Below are 20,466 nucleotides of genomic sequence, written 5' to 3'. Positions count from 1 at the left end.
TTTTCTGGGAAATTTCCTCCACTGTTCTTTCCATCCTTTAAATTTTATATTTCTGCTGTCACCTACTTAAACTTCTTTACTGAAGCATGACACACATTTCAAAGTATTCTGTTCGATCATATTTTTATATTCCAAGAGCTTTTTATTTTTTTCTGAATGTTCTTTTTAAAACATAGTATTTTTTTAATTGAATATTTATAAGGTTTTCTCTTAGCTCTCTGAGTTATTTGAAAGTTTTCCTGAAGTGTTTGTCTCTTTTCCGTTCCTTTTGTCTTTCTGTTTGGTGTCAGGGTTTCACGTTAGCGACTTGCCGCCGCTTATTCTCCTTCGGGAGGGAGGCCTCCAGACGCCGATGTGACCATGGGCCCTGCTGTGCAGTGTCACATGCGGATGGGGCTTGTCCGCCGTGAGGTCGTTCCCTCGGGTGACCGGGCAGGAATCTGGCCTCATCACAGGACCCCCAGATGTGAGACTGGTGTTTCTCTTAGCTGCCCAGCGTCCCTGACAGTAATCTTTGCCCACTGGGACGAGGCTCAGCCAGCTGCCTGCATTCCGGCCTCTGAGCAGGGGAAGGAGGCCGGGGCGTTTTTAGCGTGACAGCTCCACGGTCTGTCCTGCTCTCCCGCCGACGCCGCTGCCCTGTCAACGGCCCATCCTGTCCGGCCGCCGCCCAGCCGCCCTCCACTGTCCGCTGTCAGCTGTCAGCGGGGGCCGTCTAGCGTCCCATGTATGGCGCACACCATGTTATGTGTGAATGTGATCCTGTCTTCTGATTATCCTCCACCTGTGCAATGATGACTTTTCAAAAACGTGCTAATCTCACAACATCTTGTCTGAGAACCATTTGCCTGCAGCTCTTTTAGAACCAGCCTGGGTAAACAAGTGTTTGTGGTCATGGTTCTTACCCATTAATCTCCCGGAACCTTCTCCAGGCAATTTATGTCCTCACAGTATTGACCCGTCACCGTACACGTCTCTGCCCGTGTGTGTATGGCTTTATTTTTTACAGGGAAACCTAACTTTCTTTTCTTCTTTTTGTTTTTTGTGCTCAAGTCTGTAGACCTTTCCCTTTGTAAGTGTCCCGTGGCTTCAGAATGGCACATCCTCCCCCATCCCGAGATCTGATAAATCGCCATCTATGTTTGACTTTCCTCTAGCAGTGATTAACTAGTGCCAGTTCCAATTCTCGTCACCTCTCGCGGGCTGTCTGTGTCCGGGGGCAGCGTGCGGCGCCGGCGTGAGTGAGTGCGGCCACGCACCTGCCCCGTGCAGGGCATCGATCAGCCTGGGCGGGGGCAGCCCTGCGCGTGGCGCCCCCCGCCCCTGCCCCGTGCTGGCTGCTAATGATTTCAAGTGACTTTTCTTCCCACCCAGCTTTTTTCTGCAGGGCCCCGGGCTCAGCCGCGGCTGCCCAGCCCTTTCTTCAAAACAGAAATGTTGTTTTTGACCATCAGAGAGAGACACACGCACCCTGGAAGAAACAGGAAGGCATCAGGAAAAAAAATGTGCTCATCATCTCTCCACCCAGCGGCAGTGATTGTAGACTTCTTGGTATATCTTCATCCAGTTTAAAAAAAGAAAGAGAGAAAGAAAAAGAAAAATGAAAAACAGATTCAGCATAGTTGAGTTCCAACCATACACATGCAATTTTAAATCCTCTCCCGCCGCTCAGGCAGCTATAATTGATCGCGCTGGTTTTTACTGTGGTCTGCGAGCCCCTGGGGGTCCCCTGTGCCCTTTCATGAGGTCTGCGGGGTGAAAATTATTTTCATAATAGCACCTAGAAGTCATTTGCCCTTTCCCCCTCCTTCTCTCATGAGTGCACACGGAGTTTTCCAGGGGCTGCAGGACGTGTGTGCGGCGTGGTGGGTTAAGTGCACAGCGACAAGAACCCAGCTGTCTTGTGTTACAGATGGCCGTTTAAAAAATGGCAAAAATGTAAACAATGCTTCCTCACGAATTTTTTTTTTTTTTGTCTTGGAAAAGATACTTATTCTTTGTTACATGTTAACATGTCAGGGGTGTATTATTGTTATTTTTACATCAGTTAAATGCCTCTGTGTTCATCTCTAATACCCTAAGGATGGAGCTCTAACCCACAGAAGCAGAGCTCTTTGGAGTCCTCACGAACTTTAAAGAGTGGAAGAGTGACCGGAGGTTTGAGAACCAGGGTTTTATTTATATCTGTTATTTCATTTTTTGGGGGGAGGGGTGTATGTGTTGGTAAAAATGGTGTCACATCCCGGGACTGGTGAGTGTGCCTCGTTCAGCCCAGCTGTTGTCACTGCCCCCTCCTGTTTGGTTAGATTTTTAAACAGCGAGACCCACCGAAACCTGATCCTGGAGGGTCAGAGGCTCCCTCCCCCACCTCCTGCCCCCGCCACGCCCCTTCTCCCTGCCTTCCCTCTGCCCTTTACAAAGATGATTTTACAGCATTAGGCCATAATGACAAAAAAATCTCCCAACTTCAACAGACACTAAAATTATGATTATCCTTTTAACACCCGTCCATCTGCGTCTGGTCCACACAGGACTGTGTTTTGCACGGAGTGCCTACGGTTCCCTAGCCCGCCCTGGCCCACTCAACACGACCTCCCGGCCTCTGTGGCTTTGGAGGGCTGTCAGTTTTCCCTGGCTCCATGATGCTCTATCAAGTTGATTAACTGTAATTTACTTAGCCGTCCTTGGACACTTAGGTGGTTTCTAATTTTTGCTATTATAGATAATGCTGAAGTGGTTATCTTCATGCACGAAACCCTTTTCTGTTGGATTATTTCTATCAGATTGATTCTCAGAAGTGGGACGGCTGGGTCAAAGGGCTGTACATTTTCATGGGTCCAGATCCCGTCTCCTGTCAGATTGCTTTCCAGAAGGATTATACCAATTTGCACCGCCACTGCAGAGCCTGCGTAATAACCAACTATTTTGCTTAACTATCATGCCTAGGTTTTTCCCTCAGAGCCCCGAGGGGACAGAGGCCCTTATCTAAGTGAATGTGATCTATAATTATTTAGACTAACACCAAAATTGCTTTCAGAACATTTTAACCTGCTGAGTTTAGAATCCTAATTCGCATACACGCTAGCACTAAAAGTTTCATGAGCAGCGGTCCCTCTCCAGCTCCCAGCATGTTGACACAGCCCGGGATGATGGGAGGGGGAATTAAGAGCTTTCGTGAGAACAAGCGGTCTCTTTCTGGACTCCTTGGAGTGTTATTTCGAAAAGTACAAAAACACAAATTAAAACACATTTTTATTGTAATCTTGAGTGAGAAAAGTTGTTTGTTTTTGTCCCGGTCTCTTCACGTTTTTCTCTCTTGTTCAAGTGTGTCCTGAAGTGTCCTGGTTCCTTGGAAACTTGCCAGGGCCAGGGACAGGGACAGGCAGGGGAGCTGGAGACGGTCCTCAGGTGATGGGGGAGGAAAATGAAATGCACTCCGGTTTGCTCCTGGGCTGGCGACCTGTGTGTGAGGAAGAGCCTGCCAGCGCCAGCACCTGTCACCTCGGGGAACGGATCCTGTGCGGGGTGTGAGGTACAGGGGGCCGGCACGGGAGGGTTCAGGGTGGTGGGCTGGGAAGTGGCTTTAGCCTGGGTCAGGGACACCCAGGCCCCTTCTGGAAAGGCATGTGCTGCCAGGAAGAGAGCCCCAAACTCGTCCCCGAAATACGGGGCGTCCCAGGTCCACCAAGCTGGGCCCCCTACGAGTGTTCAGAGTGAGAAAGGGACTTCCCTCCTCTGATCTCTCTGGGCAGCCACACTCTCATCTGTGAGATAATTAACCTCCTAGGTCTGTAAGAATCAGACGAGGTTAGACGTGTGAAATCACTCTGCAAAATGTAAAGCCCTAACTAATGGAAGGTATTATCAAGAACTCCAAGCCAGGGTTTATTCTGTAATTGCCTCCTAAGCTGCGTTCTTAAACACAGGAACCTTGTGATTCATTTTGTCTCCAGTCACCCTGATCTATGGAACAAGTCACCCAGAGGCGCCGTGGGCACCAGGCCTCCCTCGGGACGCGCTCTCCAGGGTGCGCTCCCTCTTTGCCAGGCGCCGTGGTGGAGGGACCGGCCTCCGGTACGGCTCTGCTCCTGAGCCAGGCCTTCTGGACGGGCAGCTGCATGGCCTGCAAATCCCTCGGGTCTCGTTTCAGGCTCCTTGTCTGCGGTGTGGGCACTCGGGGCCCCGAGTGTGACCAGGGGACCACAGAGGGCTCGAGAGAAGACCTGGTCTTGCCACTTCTTTTCTTCGTTTGGTCATATGTTCTTCCAGCCATTGATTAAACACTGGCCCTGTCCAGGCCCCGGGATCCGAGGGGACCAGACCCAGCCTTGCTGGCAAGGAAGTGAATGGGCACAGGCATCAAGACAGAGCACAGTGTGACAGTGTGACAGTGTGACAGACCCTCCTGCGCCGGGGACGGGAGTACGGAGGGGGCTTCCTCGAACCTCAGGTGTATGGAAAACCTTGGGAAAGGTCTTGTTCACAGGCCCGGACCTCTCTAACCTGTGCGGGAAGTGTCCCCATGGGGCGGCCGGGCTGTGGGAAGGGCTTGGAAGACGGAGCCGGGGCTGAGTCAAAGCCGCGATCGTCTGCGCCTGCTGGAACGTTTCCGTCTCCGCTCCTAGGTAATGGGCTCGGGCCGCACTTGCAGCCTGGGCCTTTGTTTGTTTGTTATTTATTTATAAGTCATGAATCCAGGAAGGATTTGAGGAGACTGACAATAAAAGATAAGAATACAGGGAAGCTGTGAGAACAAAACAGACCGTGAGAAGCGAGCCCGGAGGAGAAGGGGCACAGAAAGCACGTTCCGGGCCGCGGCGGGGCTGGCGCCTCTGTCTCGCTGCAGCCCCCGGGCAGGGGGCAGGGATGCCCAGGTCCGGCCGTCGGCCTGGCGTGGGGACACGGGGTGCAGGGGGCAGTGCCCCGAGGAAAGGCCGTCCCTTCCAGGGCCGAGCCATGGCTGCTCTGTGATGAGATCCGGCTCAGGGGAGGCCTGGCGGCCCGTCTGGGGAGGTCAGCCTGAGGGGTTCCTGCGTGCTCCCCTGCACGGGGCGGCGGCCGGGCCGCGGGCCAGGGGCTGGGCAGCTGGGCTGCCGCTGTCACTGCTCCGCTCCTTCCTTTCTGTCCTGTCAAGTGGCGACAATCATACTTAGCCAGCTCCAAGAGCCATTGTGAGGATTAACTATGCGGGTGTTAGGCTGCGCCCTGGCACGTGGAAGTGTGTTTGTGAATCGGCCCTGCAGGGGCTGCGTGTGATCCCGCAGGGGATGTCATCCTGGGCAGCGGGCTCAGCCTCCACACCCGGGCCCCCGGGGGAGAGGAGGTGTCGCTGGAGGGGGTGCCCCGGGGAGGTGCATCCGCTCGCCCTGGGCGCTGTCCATGCTGACACTGTGGACATTGTCATTGTTTAAAAACACTTGGAGAGTTTGAAGTGAAGGGAACATACTTTTTAATTATTTCTCTGCTTGTCTCCAGCAGTACTGTTGTCAAGGAAACCGGAGCCTTTGAAAAGCTTTTCAGCTTCCCTGGTCGGAAGAAGATACTTGTGCAGTGCTTATGTTGTCTGTGGAAATGGACCTGTCTGTTCTGTAACAGAATGTTTCTTTTAAAAGGGCCTGCTTCCTTCACTTCTTAACAAATAGAAGCTTTTTGACCTTTTAACAGAAGATGGAAGGTTGTTACTGGTATTTTCTCTTTTAAAAGAATTGCCTGCATTCTTGACTCATAGTATTTAATTCACTCGGCATGTGTTGGGAGACGTGGGTGCTGGGGTGGGGCGGGAGTGGGCTACCACTGAGATGAATAGGTCGTCTTACCCTTTTCTTGCAAGACTGCCTGGCCTCTTTGGGGAAAAGGCCAGCGGACAGGATCCGTCCAGTGCAGCATGGTCACTGCGTTGGTGGGAGGGAAGATAAAATGCAAGGGGCGCCAAGGACAGCCTCGGGGGGAGGGGCAGGGGCAGGCGCAGTGAGCGTCCCAAGCAGTCTCAGAAGGACGGGTAGAGATTGTTCAGCAGCAGAGGGCTAGAAGAGCATCCTGGGGAGAGGGAACAGACTGTGCGAAGGCTGGAAGGTGTGGAGGAGTGTGTTGCCATCAGCAGACTGTGAGGCTGTTAGGTGTGGCCGGTGGGTTGGACTCACCGAGCACACAGAGGGAGATTGTCTGGAGAAGACTCAGGAGGCAGGAGGAGGTTGGGAGTGTGGGTGTGAAGAGGTCGAACGGGCCTGCTCTTCACAGCCGTCCCCTCGCCCCGTGACTCCCGGAGCCACGATCACTCCTCCCGCCCTTACTTCTGAGGAAAGGGCCGCTGCTAGGACGCATTTGGAGTCTAATGATCCCCTTCTGCTGCGGGACCAGAGCTTTCATTGTAACATTTTGGCCAGTAAGCCAATAAAACTTTATGACAGTTAAACCCTATCAAGGGCATTGATTTTATATGAAAAAGGTAAATCATTGTTTGGAAAACATGAGTCTTATTTTTAAATAGCCCTTTTAAAAATAATTTTCTTAAAAACTTTAAAAAATGATTTTAGATTTATAGACGAGTTATAAAGGTAATCCAGAGGATTCTTAGATGCCTGTCACCCAACTACCCCTCGTGTTAACATCTTATACAACCCTGGTGCCTTTGTCAAAACTAAGAAGTCAACATCAGTACCGCTCTATTAACTACAGACTTTATTTGGATTTCACCCATTTTCCCACTATAATGTCCCTCTTCTGTTTCAGGATCCAAACCTGAATTCCGCGTAGCATTTAGGGCTCTTGTTATTTTTGTTAATGATTTGTTATTGTCTCGGGGGTTGGGGACAAGGAGCGGACTGAATCTTATCCTGGCCACTTATTCTGAGCTCCCTGTGCTGAGCCAACTCCCAACAGGGTCCCTTGATGGTGTCCCGTGTCAGGCCCTACAGCCAAACTCAGACGGGACACCTTTTCTTTTTTCCTGTTTTTAAATGTTTATTTTATTGACTTGGGAGAGAGGAAGGGAGGGAGGGGAAGAGACAGGAGCATGAACCTGTTCTGTAGGTGCCCTGCCCGGGAATCCTCTGCGCTTCAGGGTGATGCTCTAACCCACCCAGTATCCGGCCAGGGCTGGGCACCTTTTGTTTTCAAGACCTGTTTCCTTGTGGAGTCCTGAGCACGACCAGCAGAAGGTTTGCATGTCAATGAGCCTTCCCCAGAGCTCACTTATCAAGTACCAGTTGTTCCTCTCCTACTGGTGGCTGCCTGGTGATAACAGGGCTCCCATTCCTTTTCTTTTCCCTTTTCCCTTCCGGATTTAACCCAGCCAGACCTTGGGGCTCATGTTGACGTTAGTGAGTTTCTAGAGGGAACCTCTCGCCACCCTGACGTTGTTACCTGGCTTTCCTGCCGCTTATCGGATAGCTGAGTGTGTCTCAGAGGCAGTAACCAAGAGTGTTACGTTTAACGAGTGAAACTAGAACATTCTTTGCATACAGATAGATGCGCAACTGTGGGGTGACTGTCCCCGACAGACGTCCCTGCAGATGTCTCCTGCCCTTGCTTCCTTTCCTTCTCACACCCCTCCCCTTCGTGCCCCTTTCTCTCTCACTTTTTCTTCCCCGTCTTATTCGTCACCATTTCCGATCTGCTTCCCTCTGACCCTCCTCCACATCTTGTCACCGCCTGACTTCTCTGCTTTCCTCCTTCCCTTCCCCTCGCCCCCCCCGCCAGCCCCCCCAGTCTCAGCTCCCATCTTCCAGTCCTTTCCCTGTGACAGGCCAGTAAAGCTGTTGCCACGGAAACAGAAGCCCGGCAGAAGCGCCTCTGCTTTCCGGATGTTTCTAAGATGATGACGCAGATTCATGTTGAGTTCTAGAACCAGCTGAGCCCCCGGCCCTTGGCCTTCCGAGTCCCTTTATTTTCCAAAGGCCAAGCCGGTGCCACAACTCACAAGTCTGTTCAGTCGATGGCCATTTCTTATTTGGGAACTTCAGGATTTGAGAAATCCACCCCCCCCCCCCAATCGCTCCAGGAGACTTGCTGAGACGTTCTCAGCTGCAGGTGCTTATATGAGTGGAGGAGGAACACCTGCTGATAGGCGGGCGCCGCAGGTGCCCGAGGACCTGGAGTTTGCCCGTGGGAGGTGGGCGCCACTCAGTGGGGCAATGCAAGTCCTGGGAGGGAGACCAACGGCTTTTAAAGGGTACGGGGGAAAGAGAAATACAGCTGGGGCCTCGAAAATCCTTCAGAGACTTAGTTTCACTCAAATGTTCATGGAGGACTTGCCAGTCCCAAGACAGGCAGCTGCACCTCCCCTTGGGAGCCTGGCCAGACCGGGGGTGTCAGGGCTGGGGCCTGCCTTCCTCACCTCCCCTTGGGAGCCTGGCCAGACCGAGGGTGTCAGGGCTGGGGCCTGCCTTCCTCACCTCCCCTTGGGAGCCTGGCCAGACCGAGGGTGTCAGGGCTGGGGCCTGCCTTCCTCCCCTCCCCTCGAGGGGCCTGGCCAGACCGGGGGTGTCAGGGCTGGGGCCTGCCTTCCTCCCCTCCCCTCGAGGAGCCTGGCCAGACCGGGGGTGTCAGGGCTGGGGCCTGCCTTCCTCCCCTCCCCTCGAGGAGCCTGGCCAGACCGGGGGTGTCAGGGCTGGGGCCTGCCTTCCTCCCCTCCCCTCGAGGAGCCTGGCCAGACCGGGGGTGTCAGGGCTGGGGCCTGCCTTCCTCACCTCCCCTCGAGGAGCCTGGCCAGACCGAGGGTGTCAGGGCTGGGGCCTGCCTTCCTCACCTCCCCTTGGGAGCCTGGCCAGACTGGGGGTGTCAGGGCTGGGGCCTTCCTCCCCTCCCCTCAAGGAGCCTGGCCACACCGGGGGTGTCAGGGCTGAGGCCTGCCTTCCTCACCTCCCCTTGGGAGCCTGGCCAGACCGAGGGTGTTAGGGCTGGGGCCTGCCTTCCTTACCTCTCCTCGAGGGGCCTGGCCAGACCGGGGGTGTCAGGGCTGGGGCCTGCCTTCCTCCCCTCCCCTCGGGGAGCCTGGCCAGACCGGGGGTGTCAGGGCTGGGGCCTGCCTTCCTGAAGAGAAGCAATGCCTTGATATGTGTCACATTGTCATAGCCATCCGGCGACTCCAGCTGTGTCAGTTCTGCGGAGCACCCCGCGTGCCTGCACATGAACTAGGCTTTGGGGTCCCCTCAGAGGGCTGTTGGCTTCTTGCCCTTCGTGGAGCTGGCTTAGAGTGATGACACTGTCACCCCTTTCTGTGTGTTGGGGGTCGCCGTCAGGTCCGGCTTGCCGGCGTTATCCAGGGTCTGGAGTTTTGCTGTCCTTAGCCGATACCCTCTTACTCCCAAAGGTAACTTTGCTTAATAACCCCCCCAAAAATACCCCTTAAGCCTTTATTACTATGCTTATGGGTATTCTGGTTCCAGCGTGTAAAAATAAGACTTCTAAAATCTGAACCTTACTTGTGGAAATGCGAAAACATTTTCATTGATAGGGTGTGACAAAAAGCACTTCCCGCCCACCCGCCTGTCTATGCCTAACGGTCCTCCGGCACACGCACGCGGGCCTTTTCATTTTCGTGATCATTCCGGGCTGATTTAAATACCGCCCTTTCCGTAGTGAGTTTTCAAGGAAGGCAGCTCTGCTCTGTGAATAACTTTACAGCTACCCACAGTATTTCTAGCCCGTTGGTTGCTATGACTTAACTTGATAATAGACCCCACACAGCCGTCACTAATGGATGATAATCTGCCGTATTTTTGTTGTTGTTTTTATTTTAGGAGAAAGGTTTGAAATTAACACAGTAAATCTCTGTGGGCTCTTTGCAAATAAAAGAATATTCACGTTAAAAACAACTTTCAGGAAAAGATGTATGGTAATGAATAAAACATCAGTGAATGAAAATAAGTGTGTTTAATTATTCAAGTAGAAGTAGTAATTTAAACTAATTATTGCTTGCAGATTTCATAATTCAGTTTTTGTCTTGCAGTAATATTTCCTGTGGGCCTCTGGGGCGTGTCGCGGCTGCTCAGGGGTTCTTGGGCGGGCGGGGCCTTTGCCTGTGGCTGCAGCCCCTGCCCCACCTGGTGGGAGCGGGTGCTGCCTGCCAGCCTCCTGGTGGCCTCCGTCCCGTGTGGAACCCTCTTGCACTATGCAGTTAGGCATTTTTTTCTTATTACCTTGCCTGGTTGCTTCCGGGATCCCAGACCACTTGCCCATTGAAAATATTTTTTCCATTGACTAGAAAGAGAGAGAGAGAGAGAGAAGCATCAGCTCATTATTCTGCTTAGTTTTTCCATTTAGTTATGCGCTCATTGATTGCTTCTCATATGTGCCCTGACTGGGGATTGAACCTACGACCTCGACATGTCGGGATGGCACTTTATCCACTGAGCCACCAGGGCTTGCCCATGAGTTCTAAGTGTCATGGGGGCAAGACCCCTCTCTTCCCCCCAGCGTCCTAGGCTTCTCTGTCCCTCTCGTAGCCCTGGCAGAGATGACTTGGAGCCCACGTCCCTATGTCCCTTGCCCTTCCGTGCTGCTCCGAACCCTCCTCCTCTGCACAGCTGTCCCTCACCCCCTGCTGGGACGGACCACATCTTTCTCCCCATAGCTTCCTACTAGCAGGTTCTTGTGGCTCTTTCAAAAACAGTTGTTTAAACTTTTTCTTTCTTTTTTTGGCTTCTCACCTTGTTTCTGACTTTAAAAGAAAAACATGTTTATTTAGATGAACTGAAAAGTCTTGGAGACTGTAGGGAGCAGGATGTGGCCTTTGCTGAATCACTCTGGGAGTCTGGGATGTCATGGACTCTTGGGAGGGACCTCAGCTCCTCCCGCTCGGTGGGTCTCCCTGGGCCACGCTGGCCCTAGCAGGTGCCGCTGAGGGAGCAGTGCGTGCTGACAGCTCTCCCGTGCGATGGTGCGAGGCTTTAGAACCCGGCTGTCCCCGCTGCTCCTGAGTGCTCGTAAGGGCGTGAGGCTTTCTGAGCCTCTTCTTATAGCACAGTGGCTGCCTGGAACGGGCCTTGACAGTTCAGGTGAATTATTATTTCTACCCCTCAGAAAGTAAAGGGAAGGCTTTCTATTTGTAACTTCTTCTTCCCAAGTGCCCTCTGTCAAAAGGTGGTGACAGCTGCTCTCCTGACATTTGACAGCCGCGATTGCCTGGGTGTAATCGCACCCCGTCCGTCTCTCGCCCAGGAGCTTTCCATCATCATGTCAGGAAGGACAACCTTTACTGAAGACACCCCCTTTCCTTTGTTATTACTTTTTCCTAAAAAAAAAAAAACCAAAACCCATCTGACTTTACAGGCAGGAGGCATGATCCGGGCAAACAAGTGACTCACCTCTTCGCGAAGTTATTCCCGTGGACAGGGACAAGACAGGTGGGCCCCCGGGGGTGGGAGAGAGCAGCCAGCCGGCTGGCTGGCTGGCAGGGACTGGAAGTCCATGTGTGGATCTGCCACTCACCAGCTGAGACCCTGGGCAGGTCGGGCCAGCTCCAGCTTCTCAGTTTCTTGTTTGGGAAGCATGGAGTTTTGAAACCCAGTGGTTTTGCCATCTCCAAACCAACTTTAACTAGACGAGCTAATGGAGAGGTTTATAGGGGGTCCCCCCGCCTCCTGCACAGTTGCTGCAATGAGCTCTCCTGGTTCTGAATGGGTGTTTTCGCCACGTGACCTCCAGAGGAAGTCATTAGACGAGCAGAGACGTTACCGATACCCTGTGTCTGCCGTGGAGCAGAGCTGTGGGGTGGAATAAGGTGCTGGGGTGGTGGTGGTGGGGGACGAAGTCCAGGTAGCACTTTGGGGAGACCCCCTGGAAGGACACCCTACAGGGCGAAGGCTCTTCTCTCGCCATTGAGTTGACGGACAGCGAGTGTCTCCACACTTGTGAACCTGCCCAGTGTCTGTCCAGGGCTTCCATCTCAACGTGCCCCATGAGTGGTCGTGGGGGTGGGTGGGGGGGATGAACATGTCTCTTGTAGATCAAATCTCATCTCCCGTTTGATTGTCAGCCTCCCCAGGGGAAGAAACCGTTTTTTTTAAATTTCATTTAAACACTGATCTTCAAGAGTAGAAATACGTGAATTTGGTACAAAATTCCAAAGAGAGAAAATAGGATGTCCAGAGGAAGATGGGTCTCCCTGCCGTCCGCCCCAGCCCCCAGCCCGCTGTTTCGCTTCTGCAGGAGCCTCCCTCACTCCCCTCTGTATCCGGGGGTGGGGGAGCCCCGAGCCCTGATGCGGGGAGCACTGCCAACCTGGGCTTGGGTGACCTGGGATGACTGGCTGCCCTGCCCGCTGAAGCATGTGTGGCCAAGGACGGGGGGAGTCAACGGGAGGGGCGAGCCTCGGAAGTACCGGGCGCAGTGGGGCTCCTGCAGGGGGCTGGGGAGGCTGGCATTGAGCTGTGGCCCTCTCTGTGGGGGGCCTCGGGAAGTCCCGGGTGCAGTGGGGCTCCTGCAGGGGGCTGGGAAGGCTGGCATTGAGCTGTGGCCCTCTCTGTGGGGGGCCTCAGGAAGGCCCTCCACTGCCCACCCCCTTTCTTGTGAAATGGGGCTCGTGCCACAGCGCCTGCAGGGCTGTTATGCACAGCCCGTGAGGTGGCAGCCCTAAGTGATGCCCAGAGCTTGGCACGGGCACAGTGCCCTCCTGTTTCTTCCCCGCGCTGAAAATGGAAGACGGAGAATTGAATATGCATCATGTTGAAACCCTAATGTAAAATCAATGTGGAGGTGGGGTTCCATTACTCGACTGCTGATTAACTCAACTTTTCAGGAGCCCGTTTGTTGCCCAGAGTGACGCTGCCGGAACGAAGAGGAGTTGGAGTGGCAGGCCCCGCGCTTCTAATTGAAACGCACGTGGTGCGCTGGCCCTCAGACCTCCCTGCAGAGGGCCGTGGCGATCAATATTCCAGTGTGCTTGGCTGGCAGCTCCCAGGGAACAGAATGGACGATGGACCCAGTGAAGCCATGCCAAGCAGAGCATTACGTGAATTCCTGTGGCCCTGGCCTCTGGCCTGCCCGATGAAGCGCCTCGAGCAGAAGGCGGCCTTGCGGGTGCGGTGGATTCACCACGGGCCGTCATCTGGTCTCACGGGGTCTCAAGGTGGCCGGCTCCCCAGGGTTGAATTTTGGTGGCGATGGCAACTCCCACTTGCTGAGGTCCCACGACGTGCCCAGCTCAGTGCCTGGCACCGTCTACACAGCGGATCCCCAAAACCTGCGCTGTGGATGGCACGCCCATCCTGCAGTTGAGGCTTCCTGTGGGGGCTGTCAGGGTCTGGGAGCGCGTCACTAGCAGGAGGGAGAGCTGGGGACCGGAGTCCTGGACGGTTTCCTTTCAAAGCCTCAGTCCTTGCCCCTCTCCCCCGCTGACCCGACGGAGTAAATCAGGTGTTCACATTCTCCCACGGCTTAGGGGCTCCTGCCCAACTGAGACGTGTGGGGCCTACGCGGAGAGCGGAGGACAGAGCAGGGAGCCGGAAGTCCTTGTTCCCACGTGTCAGGGGGAGGTGACGCGGACTGTTGAACACTGCTGGTGGGCTGACTGAGAGCTGTGGGGGGACATGTTTCCTGTCCTGGGAGCTGCTGCTTCCGTGCCAATCAGAGGAGCCGCTTGGGCCACATGTGCCCTGGGCTCTGGCTATGTTCTTTCTATGGACTGGGGCAGCCTAAAACGTTCATTTATTAGGAGTGGGGCCACAGTGTCAAAGTGTAGCACCCACACAGGCCCCCATGCCAAGTGTCCCTAGATTGAGTCTGGGTGCCGGAAACTGGAGCCAGGACAGAGACACGGACAGCCTCTTCCTGGAGAGCTTGCAGTAGCTCCTGCCAGTGTCCAGACAGATGAGCCGAGGGGGGCCATAGGACGGACCCCCGGCTGGTGCGGACCACGTGTCTGGGAGCAAAGAGGAAGAGAACCAGTCCTGAAGGGTGCAGCGGACACTAGAGCCAGCCTTGGGGGGCCCAGGGTGGGGGGCAGTGCTGTATGTGGGAGAGAGGCCGCCTGCTGACCGAGGGTCTTAGAGCTCAGGCTGAGGAGAGGGGCTGGGGCAGAGTGCGGGGGTCATGGTCATGCCTGTAGTGGAGGGGGGTCTGGGTTTTGTGAGGCATGTGGGGGAGTCTCAAGTTTTTCTTCACAAACTGGGCGCCGCGGGGAGATCTCTCATTAGGGCTCCTGTGATAGTGCGGGCTCTTAAGACACAGTAGTTAGGGCTGGCGTGGTATTAGCCCGACTTCGATCGCCTCCGCCCCCTCCCCTACTTGAGACTCCCGAGGTTTCCACAGAACGGTAATTCAACTTGAGGGGCTTACGCATGCCTCCATTTACTGAGAACCCGCTTTTACATATATTGAATTCCAATACGGCTGAGCCCCGTGGGGTGGGGGGTCGGGGCTGAAGAAATCCGCATTGCGGGCAGGTCAAGGCAGAGCCCCCCACCCCCTCACTGCCGGCTCCTTTCCCTCCAGCCCGCCTGCCCCCCCAGCCTCTGAAGCCGAGGCGAAGTGAGGATGATGAATTATTTACGCAGCCTGCTCAGGGCTCGGTGACGCAGCTGAGAGCCGCGGAGCGGAGCGTTCTGTGACTCATCAGACCTTTTCCAAACACTCCTGATATTTCGCTGCTCGGAAGGGATGAAAGTCATTAGCACTTATCTGGTGGATGACGTACCAGAACAGGGCCAGACCGTCCTGACTCGTCTTTCCTGTGCCGTGGGTGTTTGTGTGTGTGTGTGTGTTTTAAAGCTATGGATTATTTTCTTTTTACTAATGTTTGGTTTTTTTCCTCCCTGATCATTAAAATACTGTAGGCTCATTTTAGAAAATATATAAATGCATTAATAGGGAATAAATTCATGAATTATTTCTCCATTACAGTTTGATTAAGGGTGTTTTGCTTGTGCAAAGCAAATATGAAGCACTAGACTTAATTTTATTTGGGGGGGGCCTGTCAAGATAACTCAGATTGGTGGTTTGCAACCTGTGCTTTGGGGGGTTCTGAGGGCTCCATGGAAATTTGGGGGGTGGCTCCCTCTGGGGAGGGTGAACTGGAGGGCTTGAGAACGTCCCCACCCACCAAAAGCTCAGCTGTTCCCAGTCCGGAGACTGGGCTTTCTCACCTGGCTGCCTTTGCTGAGAAAACAGCTTATTAACTTGGGGATTCAGTGATGCGGGCCTAGCCTGTCATTTGACGTCTGAGGCCTTTGGGAGATCGTGTCTGGCCTGAGGTGACCTAGTGGCTCTGGGCTGGTCTTTCTGCTTTCTGACTCTGCCTTGCCTTTTAGAATATGAATTAGTTAGAAACATTGGCAGTTAAATCCGAATGTTACTGTCACAAGCCATCACCTTGCAGAGACGCCCCCCTGCCCCCCCAAACCACCAGGAAGCTGATCAGGGGGTGCCTCTAAAGGGTATGCTTTTGAGGGGAGAGGAGACCTCAGAGCAGCGGGAGCCCAACAAGGTGGACCCTCACCGCTACTAGGCATCCAGACGGGGGAGAGACTGCTCTGGGTGATCCTTGGCTCTATGAATAATGAGAAGAAATTAAGTAAAGGCTGCTTTTTTCCTGACACTGATGTATTAGAACATGGAGTAACTTTCTACAGGAAATTGGAGCAGGGATCCCTGTAAATTGAACTTGAAGCTGTGACCAGCAAGCCCACACTGGCCCTGCGTGTCCTAATGCAAGTTAAGGCAGCAGTTTCCCGGGTGAGAGTTAAGTACCTGAAGGATCCAGGTTAATGTCAAGGCCGCCAGGGTGCGAGTTAAATCAATTGCCTCTCCCGCGTATTGTCTGCGAAGACGCAGAAGGGCGTTTGCTTCCTGCGGAGCTGCGCCAGAGCCTTCCGACTGACTTTATTACGTTTTTGGTCCAATACATTTGTTCCCTCTCATTGGTTTTGTTGATAATAATTACCCACCCCACCCCCCTCTTCCCTCTCTCCTCAGATCGCCCTCGATTTGAGTTGTTTGTAGGAGCCGTGAAAGTCTACCGTTTTAGAAAATAACTGTTTTAAAATAAGAAGACTCTGGGCCAGTACCTTTCTGAGTTTCCAGAAAGATAGTTAAAGCTCTGATCTGAAAGTGACGCGGCAGCCACTGAAGTTAGGAAAAAAGCCAGAGCGCCTCCTTCAAACATGTCATCGTTGGTCCCCAGCCCCGGGAGCTCTCTGGCAATGACTTCCTGGCATTTGGATAAGCTTCAGGGCTTGGGTAGGGGATGGCCCGAGGGCATAGAACTCAGGCCCTCTGACGTGCGGGGCTCGTGACCCGAGGGCTCGGGGCAGGAAGGACAGTGAAAACAGCAGGCACTGCTCATTGAGGGCCAGCAGGTACATGGCACCATGCCAGGCCATCCCGAGCTCACAGCCTAATAAATTCATTCATTAACAAGGTAATTATAAATTGCAGAGCGCTGTTTACTGGGAAGCAGAGAAAAACAGCCGGTGGGTAGGGGAGAACCCCCAGAAGGAAAGCTGGCGGGCTGCGAATGGGAATGTCAGGATGACAGGTTGACCCTGGCATGCCGGGCGGAGGGTTCTGGGCGGGACCCAGGGTGGCGGGCAGCGGGCGTGGCAGGCCAGCCGTCTGCAAGTACCTAGAGGCGGAGAGGCTGCCCTTCTAGCTGCATCTGGAAGGAGTTTCTCAGATTATAATACAATACTGGCTTCATTTCAGGCCACGAATGGACGTTTTAAGTGGACCCTTTGATACTTTGTCCCTCTCGCCCCATTTGTTTCAGCTGGTTGGTTGTCTATCACACAGGTGGTCTTGAGTAAACCATTTAGTGGTCACTCAGGGCAGGCCACATGCTTCATACTGAGCTGGAAGCCCAGTTTCTTAGCTCCGTGACTACTGGGGCAAGCAGCCCCTTGGTGGCTCCATGTCCTCGTCTGTGAAATAGAGAAGAGAGGACAGAGGGTCTCTAATTCCCTTGGCTCACCATGCCTTTAGTGTCAAAGTAACTTTTTATTTATTTATTCATTTTAGAGAGGAGAGGGAGAGAAGAGAGGGAGAGAGAGGAGAGACAGAGAGAGAGAAGGGGAGGAGGAGCAGGAAGTATCAACTCCCATATGTGCCTTGACCAGGCAAGCCCAGGGTTTTGAACCGGCAACCTCAGCATTTCCAGGTTGACGCTTTATCCACTGCGCCACCGCAGGTCAGGCTTGCTTTTTTTTTTTAAGATGATTTTTAAAATTTATTTATTCATTATAGAGAGGGGAGAGAGAGGGGGGGGAGGAGCAGGAAGCATCAACTCCCATATGTGCCTTGACCAGGCAAACCCAGGGTTTTGAACCGGCAACCTCAGCGTTTCCAGGTCGACACTTTATCCACTGCGCCACCACATGTCAGTAGTGTCAAAGTAACTTTTTTTTTATCCCCCCCCCTCCCCAGTTTTCTAGGCTAAAGCAAACACCTCCAGGGTTCTGTTCGCTAAAGACCTAGGGGCAAACACCTTCATAAGTCTTAGTGCCCTGACAACCCCACACCTGGTGCTCACGCACAAGTTCTCCAAAGTTGGAGGCAGGCTGGGCACTGCCACCCTCATTTCCTGGTCTGCGCTAGTTCCCACGTGATACTCGCTTTTTATCCCAGCAGCCGCCGAGCACCCCGCTTTCCAAGGATGTGACATTTCCTGAAAAACACGCAGAGGGACATAACGTTGGAGCAGTTGACTGCCTCAGCTAGCTCCCCGGGTGGTGTCAGCAGACGCCACTGTTTGCTCTCAGAAGTTAAAATACCCCTTGGCACCTCAATGAGTTCACTGGGGTGCCTTGGCGCCCAGTTTGAGAACTGCAGTGATGTTTCCTTTGTGTGGCTTTGTGAAGATGGAACGGAATGACCCGTCGTCCAGTGCTCGGGGCGATGCCCAGCACGAGATGCTTAGTAATCGTTGCCGTGGCCCCTCAGCGCCAGGGGTTTCTTTAGTTGGTTAGCAGCATGTCCTGGGAGCGGAGGAAGCCCAGGGAGAGGGGACGGCAGAAGGAAAATACAGCGTGTCTGTGTCTCTTCTCATAGGCGACGCTACACCTGCACGGGCATCTGAGTCACTAAATGAAGTATAACCATACAGGGCCGGGCGAAAGTCGGTGTATGGTTGTCCGTGTGGACAAATGTGCAAGACAGGTCGTCCCCAGCCTGTAGGTCTGAAAATGTGTAGGTATTTATAGGCACAGGAGGGTAAGAATAAATACCATGTTAAGACAGACATCTGTCGGCCCTGGCCGGTTGGCTCAGTGGTAGAGCGTTGGCCTGGCGTGTGGAAGTCCCGGGTTCGATTCCCGGCCAGGGCACACAGGAGAAGCGCCCATTTGCTTCTCCACCACTCCCCCTCTCCTTCCTCTCTGTCTCTCTCTTCCCCTCCCGCAGCGAGGCTCCATTGGAGCAAAGATGGCCCAGGAGCTGGGGATGGCTCCTTGGCCTCTGCCCCAGGCGCTAGAGTGGCTCTGGTCACGGCAGAGCGACGCCCCCGGAGGGGCAGAGCATTGCCCCCTGGTGGGCAGAGCGTCGCCCCCTGGTGGGCGTGCCGGGTGGATCCCGGTCGGGCACATGAGGAAGTCTGTCTGACTGTCTCTCCCGGTTTCTAGCTTCAGAAAAATACAAAAAAAAAAAAAGACAAACATCTGTCTAAGTTGTGTCTAAGAGGTCAGTGTACCTGTTCCAACTTGCCTACAGATTCAGCCTAAGAAGACGCCCACAGAACCTATTTACTGATTGACCGTAGCCCCGGGGCTGCCTGCGCACAAACGGAGAAGACTACCAGACCCACTCTGTCTGGGATGCTCACAACTGGGAAACTTGCGTTTGCCCGCCCCGTGGGCGTGTCAGCAGCTCTGCGCCTGTCTGTGGTCAGGGTGGCCTCTAACCTTTTTGTTTTGCTTTCAATCCTCTCATTAGGAAAAGGAGGCCGCCCTGTGCTTTGCCTTAGATTTTTTTTGAGGTGTTGGCGAAGGGGAGAGCGGTCTGCATTGTGGTTGGTGGTTTAGGTTCAGTCCAGGTTGTCAGAGACCTCATAGGACTTGATAGAATTTTCTTCAGCACGAGTTGGAAAGCCGCCGAAGTGTTTAATTAAAAAAAAAATTGTTTTAAAAGCGAGTTAACTTTATTGAGGTGTAATTTACATAGAATAAAATGTACCTGCCTGACCAGGTAGTGGTGCAGTGGATGGAACATTGGACTGGGATGTGGAGGACCCAGGTTCGAGACCCTGAGGTCGCCAGCTTGAGTGCAGGCTCATCTGGTTTGAGCAAAAGCTCACCAGCTTGGACCCAAGGTTGCTGGCTCGAGCAAGGGGTCACTCAGTCTGCTGAAGGCCCACGGTCAAGACACATATGAGAAAGCAATCAACGAACAACTAAGGAGCCGCAACAAAGAACTGATATTTCTTATCTCTCTCCCTTCCTGTCTGTCTGTCCCTGTCTGTCCCTCTCTCTGACTCTGCCACAAAAAAATGCACCCGTGTTCAGTGTGCTGTTGGTTGAGCTTAGAGACAAATCTATACACTTGTATATATACACTTCTATACACTTGGGGCTGACCGCGTCCCCCCCGTCAAGTCACGGAGCTCCTTTGTGACCCAGAAAGTTCCTAGTGTCCTTTCTCAGTCAGTCTCTTCCTCCCGCTCCAGCCCCAGCCCTGGGCAGCCGCCCGTCTGCTTCCTGTCACTCTGGGTTAGTCGTGCCTGCTCTCGCATTTCCGATCAGTGGAATTAGGCACCGCGTCACTTTTTGTGTCTGGCTTCTCTCACTGGGCGTCACGTGTCTGAGGTTCACCCGTGTTGTTTATCAGTTCATCCCTTTTCTTAGCTGAGTAGTATTCCATGGGGGTGACGATATCGCCACTTGTTTATCCGTTCTTGTGTTGCGCTTCCAGTTTGGGCTGTTAGAATCCTATGTGGTGAGTACGTGTGTGGACGTTTGCTTTCATCTCTTAGGTAAACATATCACCTGGACGGTGTAGTAATTGTTGGTTTAACTTGGTAAGCAACCACTTTGTTTGGGGGCAGGGCTGTGACATCACTTTGTTTATATCTTAGAAAGGTCCCTCAGTTTCTGGGTGGAGATCAGACCGTGAGGGGCTGGGGCTGGGAGTAGGGAGCTTGGAGATTTGGCCGTTCCTGGTGTTGGGTGAGGCCACTGGCTAGGTGGGGATGATGGGGCCGTAGTGGGAAGGGCCTGGCTGTGAGGGGTGGCTTGGGGACAGAGCAGTTGAGGCTTGGTGATGGGTTGGGCGATGCTGGGTGGCCAACATGATTCCCAGATGCTGTGTGCAGACTTGGGAGGCTTTGGGCCCGTTATTGTATTCCTGTAAGGCTCACTTCCGTTCTGCCCAGTAGGATTGGCGAATAAATGTTAGCTGTGTTTTCTAAAGAAACGAGAAGGGGGAGATACCTTGGTGGGAGCAGGCAGCCTGGAGGAGTCAGGCCGGGCGTGGCTGGTTGTATGTGTGCAGTGCTGTGGGAGACAGTTTTGGAGTCGCTCACAGTTCTGTGCTATCTCCCGA

At 53.6% G+C, this 20,466-nt stretch overlaps 1 protein-coding gene and 1 long non-coding RNA gene across 6 annotated transcripts in view; both read left to right on the top strand.

The window, feature by feature from the left end:
* Nucleotides 1–20,466, top strand: part of WDR25 (WD repeat domain 25) — a 150,453-nt gene that overhangs the window by 13,807 nt on the left and 116,180 nt on the right. The window lies entirely within an intron of this gene.
* LOC136335222 (uncharacterized) lies at nucleotides 1,309–5,707 on the top strand. 2 transcript variants are annotated; one of them, XR_010731287.1, is made up of 3 exons: nucleotides 1,309–3,532; nucleotides 4,151–4,625; nucleotides 5,479–5,707. It is a non-coding gene; the product is annotated as an uncharacterized lncRNA (long non-coding RNA). The 2 variants fall into 2 exon arrangements; XR_010731288.1 differs by having other exon boundaries at nucleotides 5,476–5,707.

The sequence above is a fragment of the Saccopteryx bilineata genome, chromosome 4 (genome assembly GCF_036850765.1).
Source record: "Saccopteryx bilineata isolate mSacBil1 chromosome 4, mSacBil1_pri_phased_curated, whole genome shotgun sequence".
Lineage (NCBI taxonomy): Eukaryota > Metazoa > Chordata > Mammalia > Chiroptera > Emballonuridae > Saccopteryx > Saccopteryx bilineata.
Note: the sequence above shows the minus strand (reverse complement) of the source record. Positions and strands in the feature narration are given on the sequence as shown.